Source organism: Dendroctonus ponderosae, unplaced genomic scaffold (assembly GCF_020466585.1).
Source record: "Dendroctonus ponderosae isolate FM_Combo_2020 unplaced genomic scaffold, Dpon_F_20191213v2 Dpon_F_20191213_3, whole genome shotgun sequence".
Lineage (NCBI taxonomy): Eukaryota > Metazoa > Arthropoda > Insecta > Coleoptera > Curculionidae > Dendroctonus > Dendroctonus ponderosae.
This window is the reverse complement of record NW_026018508.1, coordinates 11735019-11751537: the sequence shown is the minus strand read 5'-3', so window position 1 is coordinate 11751537 and position 16519 is coordinate 11735019. Positions and strand designations below refer to the sequence as shown.

The following is a 16519-nucleotide window of genomic DNA, read 5'->3' as shown; positions in this document are numbered from 1 at the left end:
TGTAGAAATTATATTATTGTATTGTTTGGATTTTTAATTTTCCTTTGCTCGCCACTTTCTGTCCTTCAGTAACTCGTAAATCGCAGTATTAAGCAAGTTTTTGCCATGCAAAAGACATAAAAGTATTTTTTTTGTGGGAAACTTAACATTTTGTTTTGTTTATTTTGTCTATTTTCTGACTTAGTTTGGGTTACCCGTTTTGTTGGTCCCAAACCATTTCTTTCACGCGAAAGTTGAGTTTTTTGTGACGCCACTTCAATGGTGAATTAATTCGATTTATTTTTAAAAAATCGTAAGAAACTGGTTAATCTAACACATTTGAATAAATTATAATTTTGTCTTGTTCCGGTTTTTGTATCTCCAAAGATCAGTTTGAAAAGTCCACATTTAAATGTTTGTAGTTTTTACAATAAAAAAAATAAATCCATATGTGATTTGGCAATTGAATTTGATGGTTTTGCGTAAAACGCGCAAAAACTAGTAAGTAGAGACTTACTCACTTGTTTCTCTTCCAACTACCAATTTCGCCTTCACTTCACTTTTTTTCATTTAACTTTTGCTTCGTCTTAAGAGGCATTTTTCTGTTTCTTTTGCTCGAAAATCTGTACTTTGCGTGAACAACATGGCTAATTGAATTTCATTCCCGTGCGTTGAAAATCCAAGCGATTTTTTTTATTCGAGATCCGACAATTTTCTTCCCAACTAGAACACATTTATTGCTTCGCGCTTCGTTAATAATTAACTACATCCGATACACGGATTAACGTCTTTTTTATTAAATTTTTAGCACAATCTTGATGATAATTCGTCTTCTCAAATGACTACTTAAGAGCGTCCAGGATTTAGAGGGTAATTTCAGACTACGATCGTGCTAAAAGCTAATGCAAGTTAGGGATCGTTTACTGAAACGATATTTTAATGGCAAACCAATCATCTGCGGAAGGTTTCTCTCTGATATCTTCTCCCTGCTTTTAATGGTGTTTAGTAGGCAAACAAATGTCACAGCAGCCACTCATAAGCGCCATGGATAACATAACATGGAAACTTCTGGATAAAACTCATTCACTTGATTTCTTGAAGTATTCCTGCAAAGTTCTGTTCAAGTTCTGAGTTTCACATTAGAGGGAAATAATTGAAGTTGCTTGGGCTATTTTGAGCTTTTAAAGAAACATTCAGAACGTTTGTAACTTTTATCGTCTATACAATACTTTTGTCTGTGCAGGAAGGTTTATTTCCCGAAGTAACTTAATTTGCGATACTTCTAATGGTTTTTTTATTACTCCATTTTCGCATTTGTGATTAAGGCAAAAGGAGTATTAAGCGACCTTTTTTATCATCTTATCCCCATCCAAAATTAAGTAAGCAAGAGCGTAAAAATTAGGAGATGAACCAAGGAATATTAATTTTTTGTTAGTAAATGAAATAAAGAATTGTCTTTGCCAATTAAACTCAGTCTTCAGAACAAGAAGCTAGAGAGTGGAAAACTGTCACCTACTGTCTGACCGGATGCATTTTTCCCGTAATATTGCCCTTAAGCCGCTAAAGAACGCAGTCGGAACTGGAAATGCCACGTCCAAGCCATTTTCACGCATGGAAACACCAGGGGGATTAGACACTAAAATGCACGCTTTAACTGCCTAATCTTCTTTAACAAGTTTTTGTGCTCTCCACTAGCAGGGCCTCCAAACGTAATTACTCGAAAAAGGGCGATTTATTGCAAAGCCCAGTTCATAAAATGAAGAGCCATCGTTCTTCAAACTTGACTAGAACCGGCTTTATTGTACATTTTTTATGTGTAAGTCGGCCTAATAGATAAGGAGTATGATGGAGGATATTGTATTAGGCCAAGCTTTTGATGATTATTTGCCTTAAACTTGGAGACTTTGTCTTAAAATTTAAGTTTGCCCCGTTGTACCTGCGGATTTATATTCGTTTACACTTTCAGATGTATTTTGTAATTAGACACTAATGTGTAACACAAAAAAATCTGTAAATGCTGTTTTTGTAATCTGTTTTTTTACAATTTTTACGCAAGTATATTAAATTTATTTGACTAAATCATAAATCGTTTTTGAGCAAAGCAAGTCCCTAAGAAAAGTTTTTTTTACGATTTTTCGGAAATAAATCTAATTTAATTTACCTTCAAATTAGCGTCCCAAACAACACAATTTTCTTGTGAAATATACGGTTTTGATGCAAAATGTTAAATTTTTAGTAGCTTCCGATTTTTGCATGAAGAAATCTGATTCAATACTTCGATTTACCACGCCAAAGGCCGGGAAAACGCAATTTTCGACTCGAATGTACGGAATACATAAAAAAGACACAAAAATTACACATTTTTCACTCGTTTTAGGAATTATCATTTATTTTTTGCATAATTTTTACATAAAATTCACAGAGTCGTAAAAAGTCGTAAAAGAAAACCAGGACGCAAAATTGACTAAATCTTTTTCCTGAATTAAGTCGCAAGCTTGCAGAAATTCCCTCCTTTCAACGTCCATAAACGCTTCATTGGCACCTATTCTGACGATTCTCTTATAAAACTTTCATTATGGAAGCAGGCTGTTCGAGCAGTCACTCATGCATATTACCAGTGGTTATCATGGGCAATTTCTCCGGCCGTTAAGCTTTATTTCGCCTCTTTCCAATCGCAAAGCCAGCACGAACATTCATAATGATATGCCTGTTTCCGCAAGCGAATGTAATTTTTATTTCCTCTTCCAAACCCTGCGTACGTGTCCAGGATTTATTTCTTAGTTTGGGCCGTGTTTTATGCTTTCGCGTGCTTTTCTTCGGATAGTAAAGTAAGACCAACATTCCATCTGGCCCTTGAGTTACCGAATTATACACTTTCCAGCCATGTCTTAGTTAGCCATGTCTATATTATTATACTTTTATAATATAAACTGCATATTAAAGCGGTTGCGAAGTAGGGTTCACATCATATTTGTTCTGTAGATTAATAAAGTCAGCAAACGAAAATTAGAAGCGACAATTCGATGAACTGGAACAGAATGAATTGAGAGTAAGAAACGGGCGAAAACGTGGGCGATTGATTTATAAATCCATGTTGGAGTGATTGTCACAAGTTATATAAATAAGCAATTTTTCGATACAATTTCAATTAAGCAGCCTCAAAACTACATTTACGTGGTCCTTTCATTTATTTTTCAATAGGCAAAAATGTTTTCCAAATCCTTCTGCAAATATGCTTTACCCAATTAACCAAATTCATATTCCCATAGTCTTTTGAAAGAACTCAATTTCGAACTTGCATATTCACAGGCTTCATGTCTACTTAACTGGAAACTCTGGAGAAACTAAACAAGGCTTCAATAATGTTTCTGCCCGAACGATAAAATCCAAATAATTCGCATCGGTTATATTTTCATATTGATTCAGTTTTCCTTTATATCAGCAAAACACAATAAGAAACCAAGGAAGTAAACTAGTTTTGTTTTTATCTGTTTTATTATTCAACTTTAATTAAAGGAAGTGAGTTAATAGGATTTTGTAGAACGAAAGGACTTGGGAATGGAAGGTCTTCTTTATTCTGAGAAATTAGTAAGTCATTTAATGAGTCTCGAATCGTGGACATCAAAAATTGCCTTTTGACGGGATTAGGGAGAACTTTAAGCAAAACCCATTAAAATTAACGAAAAACTGTGCTATCGACACTTGAAACCCGGAAGTTTTTGCCAGTTGCACTGCTCGAGAGATAAATAAATAAGGCGAGTTTCATAACAAGGAAAACAGAATTTAAAGTAGGGCCCTTGAGCCATCAGAAAGATAAATTACAGTCTTTCGTATCGGACGACTTTCGTGCCATGTTTATGAACATCTTGAAGGAAAGTTTTAAAGCGAATTCCATTATATTCTTAACATGGATTAGCTGGGAAACTTGCTTTATTTTTTAATCTTGGGAATTGCTAGTGCAAGGAGTTTTGCATCTGCTTCCTTATTAAAAGCGTTTTTTATCATTTGTTTCGTTCTAATTTTAATTGATCATTGCATCAAGTGTCTTTCCTCCTGATTTATTGCCATTTTTTTAAATAATAACATTTTGTTAAAACTGGTAAGTGATCAACATATACATGTGGAGAAAATGCAATTATCTCAAAATAAATTAGGCTATTTATAGATCTAAAAGGGGGCATTTTTACGTAAATAGTCACCGTATAACTTTAACTTTAAAATATCCGGTTTCTATGAAATATTTTCCAATTTGGAACTAAGCCATTTTCGTTTTCGCTGCTATAAATAAGCAGCTGCAGCAGATAAAGATAACTAACTACCTGTCGATTTAGTCATAAATGTTCCATATAACATAGTAATGTATATTCTATAACTCTACAGCTTCGTTTTTTTTTTCAAATTTTCAAGCAAATCATGCAAACTATATTAGCGAATATTTGTGCAATATTTCGAAGGAATGGAATAGATCTCGCGTTTTTTTATATTTAGTAGTAGCATTTCGTCGATGTTCCGAGCTTTATCAGGAACGTATGACGAAACTACCCAAAAGTTCCGATACTTTTCCGCCCCAGTCGATAAATTCTAAACAGCTTCCGTCGGTTTTATGAAACTGTCTGGCTAGTAGCTTGCGAAATTAACCTGTTTTTGTTTATTTCACAAAATCCGACAATGGAAAAGTGCACGGTTATGTCCATTACATTCTATCTTAGCGAAATTAAATAGTATAAATTGTATTGCAAGTGAAAAGTGGATTTTATAAAGCGGAAGCACCCAGATACAGAAAATCTCTAGCCAAGATTAATAATCCGTTAGTTGAGCAGCAACACTAGCAACTACATATATATGATAGAATGATAGACACCATAAATCGCATCTCTATGAACGCCTCGGTGCCAAACGACTGTAACGGGTTGGTTTTATCACCGAAAGAAGGATATAAAGAAGTTATGGGAAAATTCAATGAAGACTTTACAAGAAAATTAAAAACTGAGCATTGTTGTCTGTAGCTGACATCAATTCGCCAGTCATAAATACATGGAGGGAGTTTCTTTCAGGAAGAAGCAGAATTCTAACAGCTCATAAACCAACAGAGTGATAAATTACATTTCTTTGTATCACCAGAAAAGTAAATTTTCTAGTCAGTTCCTGACTTTGAATTAATTCAAATGTTATTTTGATATTATGTGTTTTTAAAGTCTGCAAATAAATTGATCTTTTTAATGGTCGGTCTGCGACAGGAAAATGGATGGTTCAACTTATAATGCAAAAAACAAGATACCTGAAAGGGGATTTTTATTTATGGCCTTGCGAGAATGGCCCAAATTTCTGTTCCACTTTTGCAATTTCCATGAATATAAAATGAAAACGATATCTGTCCGTTGCTCGGTTCACTGCTAACGAAGATAAATACCAGATGAAAAGATTGTTCTGGTGCAAATTCTCCAATTTAATGTTGTTCAAGGTTCCAGACAGATTCGGATTAGAACGACGATAGCAAAACAGTCAAAGTGCAATTACAAAACTCTTTGCTTAATGGTTGCTTTAACCATTAAGATAAATATTTTCCCCGATTTGGAAACATAATTTTAGCATTCAAACCAACAACTTTTGCTTCCTAAATGAAAAGTTTGCACTGGAAACATCTTATCATGTTCATAAAGTAGCAAATTTTCGGGTTTCGGTGACTGTTTAATTAAGAATTTTTCAGCTTAAAATTCAACAATTCTCATCACGTTGTCTAGAGAATTTCAAAATCAATTTTAGCTTTCTCTACAGCGAGCCCTTTCTCATCTTATTCAACTACAAATTGAAATTTTATTGATGAAGCGAACGGTTCTTTATTTCCACGCGTTTTTGGGATTTCCATTTGAAGTTTAAAAGAAATTGCATCATAGGAACAATATTTTTYYTTAAGGAAATCCTTCTGCTTTCTTAAAAATCCATTATAATTTTGTTTGTGTAATTTTTGTCTTTTTCGCTGACAGTAAATACAAATTTGGCCGAAACTTACATTAGRTTTATTGTACGTACTTTCCWRACTGTGTATTTTWRAAKSAAATMCATGSCAAGKYSTWMAGTAGCAWYWAYKSTWCAYATTARAACTGAWGATGGTGGAAAACMCMGRAACGTTTGATTTWAAWTTGRTAAWTGAACAAYAMATGWCWGAAGAACCCAGKAYKTGAYTTTAATTTTGGAATTAGRTTTATTAAAAGTTTATTTAGTATTTGTATGTATTATTGTCTGGACAATTTATAATTGKTTTTTTTTTAAGTCTTTCACTTTGACCTCTTCARGTCAATAAATGTGCTATTTAACAAAAAACTGATCAACGTTGAAACGAAAAAGTGGGGAACTAGTCATTGCAGCCTAAAGCATCTAACGWAGTCTAAATAGTCCTACTATAAAAAGAGCTTCTTCAATAAATTATCTGTTTCGTTTGAAAAAAATCCACTCTATCTAAACTAAGTAGTCAAGTGCCGACATGCCAGATTGTAATAATTATTGTAATTAACCTAAATCTAAGATCGGCTCTACAAAAGCCATTGTGTAGCTGGGAACAGTTTTTATTCTAATCGTAATTAAATTATCGTGTTTCTCTAGCTATTTAAAATTTAAATTTCCCACTCTAGTTTCGCTAATTAATGCCCGTGCGTTCTACAACTACTCGAGTTGTAACTTACCTTTCACCGAAGGAACTGAAAAAAATTAGAAAAAATCTAATTAAAAACAACAGTGTTAAATGTATTCTAGCTAATGTTTGGATCTCAGGGTTTTAAAGTTATATTTCAGGCAAATTTTACTGCTTTATCGATGCGCAAACTGACGAGAATGTTTGAAGAGAACCTGCATAAAGGCTGGAAAGGTGAATCATATTGAGAAATGCGAGAGAAAATACCTAATAAATTGAGACAAAAAGACCAGTCTTAAAATGCGTCGAATGGATTTCTTGCATTAGGCCTAACTTCAGCAACAACCGCAAAGTGTCTTCAGGCAGCGAATAGTTTATGAATAAAAGAGTGAAACGTAAAGTTGAATATAGAAAATATAAAAGAAGCTAAAGGTGATTGAACAAGAAGTTTTAAGTATTTAGAAGTTCAACTACTTTAATAGAAAACAGAAGAAGAGATCAAGCTAAAGAACTTTGCTGTAGACAGACGTTTTACAACAAGTCCAGTTTAAGTGTATATTTCATAAAATTTTGCTCAGTTTTTACATAATTAATTACGCCGGTCTGAAGTTGCAAATCTTTTTCGAATCGAGTTTTGCGCGAGTTTGGGGACAAAAAAAGGAGAAACGCTTTAAATAAATGCATTCCATTTGACTCGATTAGAACCAAACTGCGCTAGTGTTTTTTTTTATCGCATTTAATTATTCGTCTAGGGGTTCGTTAATTAAAAAGCCTCTTTGAAGCGGAAAACCAACATTAAACACTTGACTTTTCTGGATTATAAAACAGAAAAGTTGATAATTGCTTCATTAAAACTTTTACTCGCCGAAAACATTTATGACAACTTTTCAGTGCGTTTGATCAAAGCGAATGAATAACCATGTCTCCCATTCAGAACTGCATCGTTCGTATGCACGTTGTGCAATTTAACTGGTTAATGCTAGAAAAAAAGGCTCGAATTTGAGCTTTTTGTGCGCCCTTAGGCTAATTCGCTCAATTTCTGCTCAATCGTATTACTTAACAAATTGAGCAAATTGATCGCCCTCTACACATCTGCCAAAAGCTTTTTTCCTAAGCTAGACAGTTTCTGTTTTTGCCCCTCAGGGGGTTGTTCTGCTTTGGACCAATGATGTTTTTGTTATCAGTTGTGCCAACTTCTCAGGTTCAAGTTTGTTTATGAGCGCAAAAACGGGCGATAAAATCCAGTGGCTGTTTTCACCGTCAAATTTCTAGTGCTAGTGTTAGGAAGGAAGTTTCTTCTTGGCCTGTGAATTTTTTGCTTCGTTTCGCTGTGTGTTGAAACAGACGATTTTTCAGGATTCAGTCAAATAAGGCCATGTACTTGTGTTGAAAGTAATTTCATCTCTTAACGTCTTTTAAAAGTAATTAAAATCGCTTGTATATACATTGAGACAGTATGCAGCAGAAGTTTACTTACCTGCCGACATTGTTGAGTGATCTGATGCACTTTCTATAGTTAAAATGCATATATACGTCTTTTTAGCACTTTACAAGGGTCCGTTTCACTCGAGTATTAGTCAGTCAATAAAAATAATTCGTAAAATGCACTAAGTTGCCCTTTTTGCTGCAAAAAAGTTTCTCGTTGTTATATCTGGCAACCTTCATAAAACTTGCTTTAAAAAGTTCCGTAAAAGCGTGCTTAACACACATTCATTTTATCTGCTATTTTTGTGCTCGTAGCTCGAATTGTGGTTTTAATTTAAATTTAAATGCAAAGTACACTTTTGTCTCTCAATTTTCTCTGAAGGGCTAATCACACAGAACGCGAAAAATAAACTCCATGATGAAAATATCAACAGAAAACACATTGAAAACCAATGAAACTTTCGGCATCATCAAAGCCGTCAAAAGGTTCCTGAAATAAACAAATGCAGAATTTTTTAACGGATTTTACATCGACGAGACTGTAAAATGCATGGGCCGATTTAAAGTACATGTTTCGAAAGTATTGTTTTCTGGCTAAACTCAGTTGATGAGAGCTAATAGCTATCGAAGCAAAAATGAATAAAAAAACCGAGAAAACGCCTTTTTACAAGGTGACCTAAAGAAAATTGTCGATGTGATTTGAGATGGAGTTTTTTTTACTGGAGCCTCAAAGCCTGGAATTGAAACAAGCTTCAAATGTATCGTTTTTTCCATTGTTACTTAATTCCAGCCAAACCCACTCATACATTTCAGCTTACTTGAAACTGGCCTTTGAGGTTAATCACCCTGTACATGACAAATCAAATAAACACTCAAAAATGGAAAAGAATCGAAATAATTATTCAAATTACTAATTGTCACAAAATCGGCGACTAAATATTAATTTAATATCGATCAAAGCTGACAAAAAATAAAGTTGAAACCTGCCAAACATCCAACTTAAAACCGGAATGATATTTATGCGCGGAGTAAAAATTCTATCCAGAATGGTAGTTAATTACCGGCAGCTTCGAGTGTCAATTAACTTTTATTTAATGTTGAATTCGCACCGGAATAATATCCTTTCTTTGAAAAGGGGTCTTTTTAGTACCAAACGTGGTGAAATTAACATTCACTATTTTCATCTGAAAAACTTACAAGAACTTTTCAAGCGTCTTATTGCTTGATCTAATGGGTTTCTGCAGAAAACCACTGCAGAACTGGAGAAATTAGTATGCAGGAAACTGAAATTGTGCCAAATTCTGCAACTAAAAATTCCACATTCATTCATCCTTAAAGAAGTACGAACGAGATATCTTGAATGGAGTGTTGTAAATGTACACAGCAGACAAATGTACATTCATAGTCCCAATTATAAATCACGGTAAATTAAAGCACAAGATTTTTCCATTCGATGAAATTAATGTGGCAGAGAAAACACTTTCAGGAACGGTAATGGGGGGCCATTAAGCATTAAGCGTATTTAGCAAGCGTTTTTTGCCTCGTCGTTTGAGGCGAATTTGTACAGATAAATTTACAACAAAAATGTAAATAAGTTGACGATCATACAAATGTTTCAGTGGCAGTTTGTTATTCCCGATTTGGATGATGAGGAAATATAACGGAGTTACTAAAATATTTAAAGCTGAAACAACACTAAGATGATGACCCGACTACAGAAAATTAAAAAAATCGACATTTAAAGAAAATGTTCCTTTTGAGGCTGTTGAAACCTCAAGCCTACTGATAAACCGTAGCCCAGACACTTGAGTAATATAATATTTTGTTTTCCCGATTGTATGTCCAGCTGCAAAGGAATGATGGTTGGTTTCGCTGCAACATACGGCCATCTATCAACGTTTATGGATGAAAAAAAAACAAGAAAATCCCCATTTGCGATCCCTAAGGAAAATTGGCACCCGTGGCGCTAAGAGCTATGCTTTGTTATCAGACTATTTACTTCTCACAAAAGAATTGCTTCGACCCTTTCTCTCAGAAAATTGAAGGGAGACGATTTAGTGAAATGAATGATCTCGTGTTATTTTTTGACGGAACAAACTAAATTGATTTAGCAGCGTCCAAGATAAATTGATAACAAAAGGAGATTCGAACAGCTTCGAATGGGGGTTTGAGTGAACATTTTCGAGAAATTTTCAATCTTTTTTAATTCGATTCGTCATTAAACTGTCGCATTCGAGAGAGTCTCGAAGCGGATTATCAGCGGGTGGAGTGGAGGCACAGCAATTTCTCGACTATGTCGAGTGTATCTTAAGCTGTCAAGGGGCAAACAGCTATTACACAATGCATATTCAACAGAACGTTCCTTTTCTTTGCCCGTTTAAGGGCTGATGCATCGATTGTCTGGATAAATGTGCATGAAAGGGATGAAAAGTCCTATTGAAATCAATTGTTGACGCCTAAATGAATACCATTGTGAGTTAAACAAAACGGAGTGTTAAAATGAAGAGGAAATTAACAAAGAGGAAAAATTTGTATATGGAAGCGCACAGAAAAAGCAAAAAAAATGTTCAGTATTTAAGATCAATTTTTTGCCAGCTGTTTTTCCTGTTCAACTGCGCTCTCGTCCTTAAACATTTATTTCATTCAAACTAAAGCTCATAGTAATTTGAAAGTTTCACTATCTTTGGAAGACAGTTGACTGTGAAGATGTTGAAAATTTCATATGAATCGTACTTGGTCTTAAATTTTGCTCGTTTAGTCAATATCGGTCTCATAATAGTGTCTCCCTTAAAAGTTAGTATCTTCCAGACCAAAGCAAGTAGCAATTTGAAAGTTTCACCATCTTTAGAAGATACTTGGCTGTAAAGATGTTGAATGTTTCATAAAAATTGTACGTCGATGTCATAAGTTTTGCTCCTCTAATAAATATCGATCTCATAAAGGATTTTTTTCCCAAGTGCGCTCTCTTTTTTGACATCTGTATCTTCCAGACCACCGCAAGTGGCAATTTGAAAGTTTCACCGTCTTTAGAAGACTATGAAGATGCTGAAAATTTCATAAAAATCTTACGTAGACGTAAGTTTTGCGTGCTCAGTAAATGTGGGTCTCATAATAGATGTTTGTGCTCTGTTCAATTGCGATCTCTCCGTAAAAAACTCGCGGCTTCCAAACTGAAGCAAGTAGCAATTTGAACGTTTCACTATCCCTAGAAGACACTTGACTCTAAAAATGCTAAAAATTTCTCAAAAATCGTACGTAGTCCTAAATTTAACTCACTAAATATCGGTCTTATAATTACTGTTCTTACTCAACTGCACTCTTTCCCTTAAAAATGCGTGTCTTCCAAACTAAAGTAATTTGAAAGCCTCTATCATTAGAAGACACTCGACTCTAAAGATACTGAAAGTCTCATCAAAATTGGGCACAGTCCTGGTTTGTGCCAGGTTAGTAAATATCTGTTTCAAATGGATATTTTTACTCAACTTTTCCTTAAAAATTTGCATTGTCCAAACTACAGCAAGGACAACTTTGAAATTTCCATTTTAGAAGACACTTGGCTCTAAACATAGCATTTGTTGTTGATTTGTTTGCATTCTTCATAATGGAACTTATTTCTAAAGTAATCAGTATCTGTTTAAAACACAGAACAAAAAAAACAGTATTGCAGTGGGCAACAAGCTCACGTTTAAAAACAGGATTTTGGCAAAATAAAATGAAATTCAATAGGGAACTTTTTTTAAATCCAAGGCGTAAAAAATGGCCGAAATATTGATTAGGCGACAAAGATTACAGACAAATAATGCTCCTTAATCCAAACACTGAAACGAAATGCTTCTCAGTAATAGTTAAATGTAAGATAAGATCTTCACGCAACTTTAAGCTGACTGAGTTTAGTAATCATCTTCCGCCTGTTAGAACTCTTGTCCGTTAATGCAGTAACCTGGTTTCCATAATTTGGAAAATAAACTTTCACATCCTAATCAGCTACGGAAGCTGTTAGCGTGTCTAGCTTAACAGAAATTACTGGCCTGACCTCAATGTCTGGATCGGATCTTGTTGCACAGCATTTGGTAAGCAAGACACTGCTGTCAGCTTACCGAGAGCACCGTAGCTAGACGGCTTAAACTGACTAGTGTTTATGTTTGATATTAGGTGTAATAAATGGTGAGCCCTGTATGAAACGGATAAAATGTCCCGACAAAGTAAAAATGTGTGAACTGATCGAATGAATAGAGTGGCGCATCTATTGTTTGCACTCATCCAATGGCAATAAAATCATAGCGAATGGATTTGGATTGAAACGCTTTCATAACTGACAAAAACAACGTAGATCAGTAATTCGCTTTGTGCAACATTTGTGGCCCGTTTAGACCCTTCAAACTGAAAACGGCGAGCCCCGTGTTCAATATGCCTAAAATACCGCTCCGTTCATATCCGGATTTTTATTAATCCTGCAAATGCAATCGGAATTTCTCAGCACGTCATTCATAAGACTGAAATCGATTTTTATGCAGCTTTCGATCTGAGAAACTGATTTATATTACTTGAAGGCGTTGTGATGGTCTGCTGACTTTTAGTGCGCCTGAACGTGGTCCAGTTACAGAACAACATTTTAGTGTAAAGCATTAGTTTTCCAGTCTTTTGTAAATAATAAGCACAATCGAAATAATTTTTAATATAATATCCCATCCATTTTAGCAGCTGGGAACAAATACCAAGCAAACAAGATAGTATAAAACGGGAAAAAAATAAAAGAAAAACAAATTAACAAACTCCATCAAAAACAAGACGGGAAGGGTAATGGATTTGGATTTTCTTTGTTGCTTAGCCTGTGAAGGTTTGGTAAACATTTTAATTTGCGATTAGTATCGACAAGGTTTAACCATTAACCAACCATTGATTGTATCAGACCAAAACATCAGACCAAAGACCAAATTCTTCATTGTTGATCAGAATTAAAAGAAATCCAACAGCACTAAAAAAATCCAATGACTAGAATCTAGACTTAAAGTATAATCATCTCAATAAAGAAGTTTCAAATTATAATTTGTTTTTTTTCTTTTTTTAAGTTTGTCGCCTATATGAGAATTGCTGGATCAAACAAATTTTCACCTCGTGTATCGGTAAAATTCCCTCTTAAAGTTTTTAAGCTCTCTTTATCGAGAATTCAAAAAGTTCTAAGCAATCAAGATCGGAACACGGAACATCGACCACAAAAGCAAATTAGAACCTGGTCAAAAATGAACTTTTTTACAACACTTTTAATCGAAGATGGCAATAAAGCTAATAATCAAATGTCATCTACAATATACGATTAAATAATTGTAAAACCAATTAAAATGAACAAGCCAAAGAAAACCAACAATCGAAATGAACAAGCTACCATTTAGAAATAAATAATGAAATTCAACTTCATGCAGAATCAGAGCGGGAAATAAACATGACAAAAACTCGTTTTTTCTGTAATTTCTCCTCACTCTCAACGCTAAATCGAAAAATAAAAATGTCCTTTTATCCGGCAGTATATGTCCTACTTTCATCACGTTTCATGTAACCTAATTTGCAGGACAACAATATAAGTTAATCGGATTAACTGTGGAATTCAATGGCTTAAAACGTATTAGTTTTCGAGCGAGCAGGCCAGTTTAGGAACAATGCTCTGCTGGATCAGTAGATATAATTCGTTGCACGAAAGTTTGAAAATGGGAATTTGTTTAAGTCAGATAACGGGCAATTTTTTTGATGAAAAATCCCTTTCAGGAGTTAATCCCAGTCGACATTTTACTAAATCTTTATAATAAACAAACCGTATCAAACAGAGTCGCGTTTTCAAAGCGGAACTAAGGATTAATGGACCTTTAATGTTGCAGTGTCAGAAAAATCGCCCTTTCTAATTTATATCATTCAAAAGTTTTTGCTGCAAAAACCGCTCATAACCATGCACTACGACTCCAAGCGATGATAATCAAATTTTAATTGAGTTAATGTTCCTTCAAAGTTCGTTTCTTGTCATCAGGCTAATGTATGGATTTTCAGTTAGAGCAGATACATTTTCCTAATTGAAGAGTTTTCCAAGTAGTACACTTCGAGAAATGGAAATAAATGGGTCTATTTATAATAATTTAAAACGCACAAGGGCAAATCAAGCGAAAATGGCGAAGCTGTCCGGGATGCTCTAGTTTCATTTCTTAACCCACTTTTTAAGTATTCCAGATTCATTTCCAGGGCTTAGCGTAGGAAATTTGATGTGCAAAAGTTTGATCGAAAAACTAGGCATGGCAATAAGGGGGGAAATTGCAAAAAACTCACCATTTACATCTGAAACTATTCTTAAATGTGGCAATAAAGCTCCAGGTTTTAATAAATTAATTCTAACATATTTTATAAATGAGCGAAAAACATTTAACATCGTTGGCACAATCAAAGACATGGCTTTGTTTAGATCCCACGAAAGGTCAAACAAATATATACAGAAAAAAAAAGAAAAACATACTTACAAATGAATCAACGGAAAGATGTTTTAAAACCATGTTTTTAATGACTAGATTTAGACAATATTTGGGATTTTTTAATAAAGCAAATTGTGAGGCAACTTATGCAGAACTACTCGATCTTTAAAAGGCTATATAAAAGCAGAGGTTGCAATTTAAAAAATTTGGCGTGCCCGAGAATTTTTTTTATTTGCAGACCTGATTCGCATGTGTGTTGTATAATTAACGTACTGAAAACCTACTTTTTAAATGTTTGGCAATTGAAACGGAATATAAAGAATGCCACTGAAAGATGAAGAATAAAAGAAAAGTATGAAAAATTTAAATTTGCCAGTGAAATCTACAGCGCTAAAGGAAAAAGTTGATAATATATTTTTTAAAGTACGCAAAATTTGTGTCACGGGTTCACTTCCGTTGAAGCGTTTTAACAAGATCTCTAACCAGATGACACAAAAGCAATGAACATGCAATATAACTAAGCGAAATTACTATCGCGATTAATAAAACAGAATAACAAGAAACTGACAAAAAGGAAACGTTGAAAAATCGCACATTTTTCAAGAACGTTAATTGTTTGAAATAGGAAATTTAGAAAAGCAGTGACATTTTCGAGTGCAGTCGCAGAACCAATACATAAATTCATACAAAATTCAAGATACCTTTTCCGCAGTAAACTTCGTTGAAAATCCCTCTCAGGATGTTCCACACTGGAATTGATTGAATTGGCGTATGAAAATGTTGTTACACATGCTAATGAATGGGAAATGATAATGATTCTTAATTTGCTCGAAACCATTTCGAAATTCGCTAACTACGCAAATGTATGCCTATTTAAATTTAATTTAATTTATGAGTTTCATGCGTAATTTACCAACACTATGCTGTTGGATGAGCTTTTGAAATTCTACAAATCACTTTAAAATGAATACAGCGATTAAAAGTAATTATAGAAAGTGCATTTTATGCAATAAATCAGCTAAATGCTTGTTATGTAACATGGAAAATCGGCCATTATTATTTATTCTCCCGTTGCAAATTGTATGAAAGTTGCCTTGCAACTTAGTGGCGTCGTCAAGCACAAAGGGGTATTGAGAACAAAGTTACCTTTTTGCTTAGAAAAGAAAGGGCGGGTCTTTGTACTGTCGAGTTATTTTGAGTCCATGATTAATCGACTCGCCGAGTATCAAAACTCCCCGAAACAGGTCCAAGGCGTTTTTCGAACTTTCGCGAATATTTTTACATAATTTGAAAAGGCCGTTAAGAGAACTTTAGAATCTTCTGAAAAGTTATCAAACTGAAAACGTTCATCATACTTTAACGTCGAGCGGTTTCAAACCGTGACCGAGGAAGAGACAGCAATATGATCGCTATTAGCTATTTCCGGCGGAGCGCGTAACTTTGAGGAAACTTTCAGAATTCGTGACGTTGAATTGAGGGCCTCCCGAATTTTCCGATTCGTCTCTTTGGACGCTGCGGCACGTTTTACCAACGGAGATTCGGATGATACTGCACAATCCTGGATGCTGATTGCCATATCGTAGCGCGCTCTTTCCAGTTTTCCCACTCCGGGAGTTGGTTAGTTCGCTCCAGAGGCTTGTAACTCCGTTATATTAGATTAGAAACACGTGTTTGAGGTTTGAAATTCATTCAGACGGTCGCATCAATTGGTTCACACTTCGAATTGTGCAGATTACTTTACGCACTTCCAATCATGGTAAGAAAAATTAGATTGCACTTGTCGTATCAGGCTTGAAAGATCAGGATTTTTGTCAGTTGCATAATCATGTTTTGCAAGCAGAAATAAGAAAAAAACAATCACCCGGCATATGAATGAATGATTATTTTCTCGTTTTATAAACTTGGATTAAATTAATTGCAGGTTTACAGAGTGAAGTGATTTTTTTGCTGCAAGTGATCTTAAAACGCGTTTCATCAAGTAGACTAAAGTTTTAGTACATTAACATGCTTTACGAGAGGCGCACTGTGTTAAACAAAA

General features: G+C 34.5%; 1 protein-coding gene across 1 annotated transcript in view; it reads left to right on the top strand.

The window, feature by feature from the left end:
- LOC109546709 (midasin) overlaps positions 1-16519 on the top strand; it is a 73111-nt gene that overhangs the window by 35858 nt on the left and 20734 nt on the right. The gene's annotated exons all lie outside the window — the stretch shown is intronic.